Here is a 7,022-nt window from a genome sequence, read left to right as displayed (position 1 = left end):
TGACAACAATTGGAAACTGGGAACAATTGTAGGACTTCAGGACTTGAGGCAAATGTTTTCCTATGAACCCTGGTGACCATTATATTCCAATGTCCAATTCCTTGAGAGGCTAGAAGACCATCTTTTCTGGACTGGTCAGGGGTTTGGCACACAGGAATATTTTTGCCTATATAACTTCTTTCTCCTGTCAAGCATTACTATGGTAAGCAAAATCAAACAATCTTTAAACATCAATTAAAATAATGAAAAAGGTAGAAAGAATGAGAGACATGATTCCTCCCTCATCTGAGATTAAAAATTAAGATATACGGAGAGTTACACTTTCATCTTAACCATCATCTCAAGGATGTCCAAGACAGTGACTGGGTAGAGATCATTGGCATTATACTGCAGTCACTAAAGAATTATTTGAAATGAACTTTTACACACACATAACAATAATATTGTTATTTAGTTATGATTTATATATAATAGTACACCTGGAAAAATACATAGACTATTATGTACATACTATTATGTACATATATAATATGTAATGCAGATCAATTATTCACTTCAAAAATGGAGAAAGTGTGATTTAGAGAGGTTATATTTCTTTGCTTTTTTTTTTGGTTAATAAGGCTTCATTCTATTACATTCTTATTATTTTTACAGTATAGGCTTTGCACCCTTGGGTGTGTGGTCCCCTAGCTCTCCCACCACCAGAGTATCTGTAGTCTTCCACCATAGTCCATTGTGCTCTCCCTCCTTATGTTTTCACCCCTTACCTTTTATATTCCACCCCTCTCCCCTCCTAGATGCTTCAGATCTATGGTCAGCTCTCAATGGATTGTTTTAAAGTTTGTCTTTGACCCTTGTTTGGTTTCTCTATAATCAACAGATAAGGGAAACCATCTGGTATTTATTTTTCTCCATCTGCCTTATTTTGCTTAGCATAATTCTTCCCAGCTCCATACATGTTACAGCAAATGGCATGAGTTTACCTTTTTAGATTGCTGAATAGTATTCCATTGTGTGTATATGTGTATGTGTGTGTGTGTGTATGTGTATGTATAAAACACATCTTCTCGATTCACTCATCTGTTTTGGGGCATTTAGAGTGTCCTATATTTTGGCTATTGTATATAGCAATGCAATAAACATAGGAGTACACATTTCCTTTTGAACTGAGGGGAGCAGCGGGCGGCAGGAGAGGTCTGAGCACCATGTGGGACCCTTGCCTGGCGGCCAGGAATCGAACAGGCACTGCAGAGGCTGCAGGCAGCTTTGCAACTCAGCGCTCAACTGCTGTGCCACGGGGGAGGCCCTATTCTGTACATTTTTTGATTGGGTTTCTTGTTTTGTTTTTGATGAGTTGTATAAACTTTTCGTAGATCTTTGCTATCAGTCCCTTAAAAGATGTATGGTGTGCAAATATTTTCCCCCATTCATAAAGTCTCCTCATTTTTGTTACTGTCTATTTTGCTGTACAGAAACTCTTTAGTTTGATGTAGTCCCAGTTATTTATAGACTCCTTTCTTTTCCTTGCTATTGGAGATGAATCTGTAAAGGTGTTTGTGAAATTTATGTCATAGAGTGTTTTACCTGTATTTTCTAATGTATTTGTGTTTTCAGGTCATAAATACAAGTCTTTTATCCATTTTGAGTTGATTTCCATCTATTGTCTTACATGGTTGTCTAGTTTCATTCTTATATATGTGACAGTCCAATTTTCCTAACCAGCTTTCATTTTCCAATGTGTATTCCTCATAGATTAGTGAATATTTTCAAAGATTAGTTGTCCATAAGTAAGTGACTTCATTTCTGGGATCACAATTCTATTGCATTGGTCTTTGTGTCTGTTTTTGTGCCAGTACCAGGATGTATTAATTATTATGGCTTTATAATATGGTTTTAAACCCAGAATTGTAATGTCACCATTTTTTTTTTCACATTTTAATCAGGAAAGATTTAGCTATGTGTGGTCTATTGTGTTTCTATATGCATTTCAGTAATATTTGTTCCACTATATTCAAGACAGCCATTGACATTTTAATTTGGATTGCATTGAATGTGCAGGTTGTTTTGTGTAGGATAGCCATGTTGACAATGTTGAAATGTCCCATCCATGAGCAGGCCCTATCTTTCCATTTTTTATGCCCTATTTTTTTTTTCAATAATGTCTTATAGTTTTCTTTGTACAAATCCTTCACCCCCTGTTTAGGGTTTATTCCCAGGTACTTAAATTTTTTGTTGTTGAGACTGTAAATGGGATGACTTTTTAAATTTCTTCATTTAGCTTATTGTTTGCTAAAGAAGCTTATTTTTGTATGTTGATTTGCTGAACTGGTTTATTGTTTTAATTAGTTTTTCCATGGAGACTTTAGAGGTCTTTATGTATATTAACAAATCATCTGCAAATAGTGACAGCTTTACTTCTTTCTTTCCAATTTTCATTCATTTTATAGCTTTCTCTTGCCTGTAGGCTTCAGATCGGACTTCTAATACTATGTTGAATAGTAGAGGTGAGAGTGGACAACCTTGTCTTGTATCAGATATTAGTGGAAAGACTCAGTTTTTCATCAACAAGAAAACGGTGGGTTTGTCATATATGGCTTTTATTACACGAAGAAATGTTCCAGTATTATATTGAAAAGCAGTTGTGAGAGTGGGCATCCTTGTCTTGTTCCAGATCTTTTTTTTTTTTCCTTGAATGCCTTTTATTTATTTATTTATTTATTTTTAAATAATATATTTTATTTTTATATTCCCCATATAATTGCAACCCCCCATTTTGACCCCAATCCCTCCCCTCCCACCCCCCACCCCCCAAAAAGTGTCTCTGGCTCATAGTTTTCTGTTGATTTTGATTTTCACTTTCTTATAGTTATTCATTTTCCTGGTCCCTTATTTAAGTTTTCTAGATCCCTGCTATGAGTGAGACCATCCAGTATTTTTCTTTTTCTTTCTGGCTTATTTCTCTGAGCATGATCCCTTCCAATGCCATCCATGTTGCTGCAAATTGCATGTGTTTATCTTTTTTGAATGCTGAGTAATATTCCATGGTGTATATGTACCACATCTTCTTGATCCAGTCATCTATTTTTGGGCATTTGGGTTGTATCCAAAGCTTAGCTATTGTAAATAGTGCTGCTATAAACATAGGGATGCTGGTGAGCTTTGGAATTAATGTTTGTGTGTCTTTTGGGTAAATACCTAGGAGTGGAATTGCTGGATCATATGGAAGCTCAATGTTTAGTAAGTCAAGAAATATCCACACAGCTCTCCACAGTGGTTGGACCAGTTTGCACTCCCACCAACAGTGCAGGAGAGTTCCTTTTTCTCAACACCCTCGCCAACATTTGTTGTTGCTAGTTTTTTTAATATGTGCCATTCTCACTGGTGTAAAATGGTATCTCATGGTAGTTTTGATTTGCATTTCCCTGATTACAAGTGATGTTGAACATTTTTTCATATGCCTGTTGGCCATTTGCATTTCCTCTTCAGAGAAGTTTCTTTTTAGCTCTTCTGCCCATTTTTTGACTGGATTACTTTCTTTGTTGTTGTTGAGTCTCATCAGCTCTTTGCAGATTTTTGTGATCAGTCCTTTACCATTAGTGTTGTGTGCAAAAATGTTCTCCCAGTTGGTGGGGTTTCTCTTTGTTTTTGTTATTGTCTCTTTTGCTGTACAGAAGCTCTTTAATTTGATGTAGCCCCAGCTGTTTATCTTTGCCTTCACTATCACTGCTTTGGGTGATGTGTCTGTAAAGATGTCTTTGATGTGAATATCATGTAGTGTTTCGCCTATATTTCCTTCTATGTATTTTATGGTTTCAGGTCTTATGTCTAGTTCTTTAATCCATTTTGAGTTGGTTTTTGTGTATGGTGTGAGGTAGTGGTCAAGCTTCATTCTTTTGCATGTAGCGACCCAGTTTTCCCAGCACCATTTATTGAACAAACTTTCTTTGCTCCAATGCATAGTCTTTGCTCCTTTGTCAAAGATTAGTTGACCATAAATCTGTGGGTTTATTTCTGGATTTTCTATTCGATTCCCTTGGTCTGTGTGTCTGTTCTTGTTCCAATACCATGCAGTTTTGATGATTACAGCTTTGTAGTAGAGTTTGAAGTCTGGGAGTGTGATGCCTCCATTCCCTTCTTTTTCTTTTCAGGAGAGCTTTGGCTATTCGGGGTCTTTTGTGATTCCATATGAATTTCATCAATAATTGTTCTATTTCTTTTTTTTTTTTTTTTTGTTTTGTTTGTTTATACAAGCACTGGGTACAGTCAGAAGTGCGGGAGGGTGAGAGAATTCACCAGAGCCAGAGCGGGGAGCAGAGCAGGCAGAAGGACCGAAGTACACTGCTGAGGGGAGCAGCGGGCGGCAGGAGAGGTCTGCGCGCCCTGTGGGACCCTCCTCCGGTGGCTGGGGAGCAGCCGGGGATCGAACCAGCGCCCCAGAGGCCGCGGGCAGCTTCGCAACCCAGCGCTCAACCGCTGCGCCACCGGGGAGGCCCAATAATTGTTCTATTTCTTTGAAGAATGACATTGAAATTTTGATTGGAATAGCATTGAATCTGTATATTGTTTTTGGTGGGATGGCCATTTTATTTTATTTTTTTTTTTAGAGGCATGTTTTATTTATTTATTTATTTGTTTGTTTGTTTGTTTTGTTTATACATGCACTGGGTACAGTCAGAAGCGTGGGAGGGTGAGAGAATTCACCAGAGCCAGAGCGGGGAGCAGAGCAGGCAGAAGGACCGCAGTACACTGCTGAGGGGAGCAGCGGGTGGCAAGAGAGGTCTGCGCGCCATGTGGGACCCTCCTCCGGTGGCTGGGGAGCAGCCAGGGATGGAACCGGCGCCACAGAGGCCGCGGGGAGCTTCGCAACCCAGCGCTCAACCGCTGTGCCACTGGGGAGGCCCTGGGATAGCCATTTTAATAATGGAAATGCTTTCAGCTTTTCACCATTAAGAATGATACTGGCTGTGGGCTTGCCATATATGGCCTTCATGATGTTGAGGTATGTTCCTTGTATCCCAAGAATTTCAAGGGCCTTTATCATAAAAGGGAGTTGTATTTTGTCAAAAGCTTTCTCAGCATCTATTGATATTATCATATGTTTTTTATACTTCTTAGCAGCACTATTTATAATAGCTAAGCTATGGAAATAACCCAAATGCCCAAAAATAGATGACTGGATCAAGAAGATATGGTATACATATATATATATATATATATATATATATATATACACACACACACACACACAATGGAATATTACTCAGCAATCAAAAAAAAGATAAACTCATGCAATTTGCAGCAATATGGATGGAACTGGAAGGGATCATGCTCAGCAAAATAAGCCAGAAAGAAAAAGAAAAATACCGGATGGTCTCACTCATAGCAGGAATTTAGAAAACCTAAATAAGGGACCAGGAAAAAGACTAACTATAATAAAGAAAAAATCAAAATCAACAAGCAACTGTAAACCAGAGACACACTATGGGGGTGGGCGGGGAGAGGAGGGATTATGGTCAAAATAGGGGGGGTGCACTTTTATGGGGAATATAACCAAAATGAAAATGCATACATTGTGCAAAAATGAAAAAAAAATGATGTAAGAATTATATAAGATATAATATTAAAAAAATAAAGAAGATGTTCCATTCTGTTTTTAAAGGATTTTTATCATAAGTCTATGATGAAACTTATGAAATATTTTCTCAGCATCTATAGATATGATCATATAGTTTTTATTGTCTTCTTTTGATGTGGTGAATTACATTGATTGATTTTGGATGTTGATTCATCCTTGTGTTCCCAGTATAAATACCACTTGGTCATGATGTATAATCCTTTTAATGTATCACTGCATTCAGTTTGCATTAAAACATATGGGATTAATTGGTTCAAGATGGTGATATAGGAGGAACCTGACTCTTCCCTCTTATAGATACAGGAAGCATCCAACTTCATGTGGAATAATTCATTAACTGAAAACTGGACAAATATAGATCCTGTAAGAGAGGATAAAAGGACTGTACTGACATGGATTGGAAAGACATAGATCCCACATTTAAGAAGTATATTTTCTGACTACAGTTAATGAAAGCACAAATCAACCATAAGAAGAGTGTTGGAAAAAATCACTAATATGTGGAAATTAAACAACATGTTTCTGAACAACTTTTGGGTCACTGAAAAATCAAAGGTGAAATCCAAAAATAGCTTTTCAAGAAGATGACGCCAAAAGTAAAGAAGGAAGGTCCTGCCCCTCTCAAATCCAAAACCAAAGCAAAGACATTGAAGGCCAAATCAGCAGTACTGAAAGAGGTTCACAGGCACAAGAAGACCCACATTTCACCCACGCTCCATAGGCCCAAGACATTGACTGCAAGGTGACCCAGACATCTTCAGAAGAGAACACTCCCAGGAGAAACAAGCTTCACCACTGTGCCATCAAGTTCCTTCTGACCACTGACTCCCCTGTGAAGAAAAGAGAAGACAACACATTTGTGTTCATTGTAGATGTCAAGGCCAGTAAGCACCAGATCACACAGGCTGTGAAGAAGCTCTATGACATTGATGTGGTCAAAGTCAACACCCTAATTGGACCTGATGGAGAGAAGAAAACATATGTGTGACTGGTTTCTGACTGTGATGCTTTGGCTGATGCCAACAAACCTTGGATTATCTAAACTGAATCCAGCTGGCTAATTACAAATGCAATTTTTTTCACCATAAAAAAAGAAATAGAAAAATAAGTTGAGATAAATGAAAATAATTCATAACAAATTATTTGAGATGCAGCTATAGCAGTAATAGATAATATAAAGCAGCACAGTTTATGCCAAAAAACAAGAAAAAAATCAATCTAATCCTATATCTAAATCATCTAGATAAGGAGTAAATCCCCAAGTCAGAAGATAGGAAATGATAAATATTAAAATAGAAATAAATGAATAGGACCAAGAAGTTATTTCAAAAGATCAATAAAGCTAAGGGCTAGTCTTTTTTGATAAAGTAAGCAAAATTGATAAATA

General features: G+C 37.4%; 1 pseudogene; it reads left to right on the top strand.

Annotated features, from left to right (window-relative positions):
• Window positions 1-6,219: 6,219 nt before the first annotated feature.
• On the top strand, window positions 6,220-6,677 carry LOC119243827 (60S ribosomal protein L23a-like; annotated as a pseudogene).
• Window positions 6,678-7,022: the final 345 nt, after the last annotated feature.

The sequence above is a fragment of the Talpa occidentalis genome, unplaced genomic scaffold (genome assembly GCF_014898055.3).
Source record: "Talpa occidentalis isolate TD23 unplaced genomic scaffold, MPIMG_talOcc4v2.1 talOcc4.13, whole genome shotgun sequence".
NCBI lineage: Eukaryota > Metazoa > Chordata > Mammalia > Eulipotyphla > Talpidae > Talpa > Talpa occidentalis.
The sequence above is the reverse complement of the archived record's forward strand: the minus strand, read 5'-3'. Positions and strand labels throughout refer to the sequence as shown.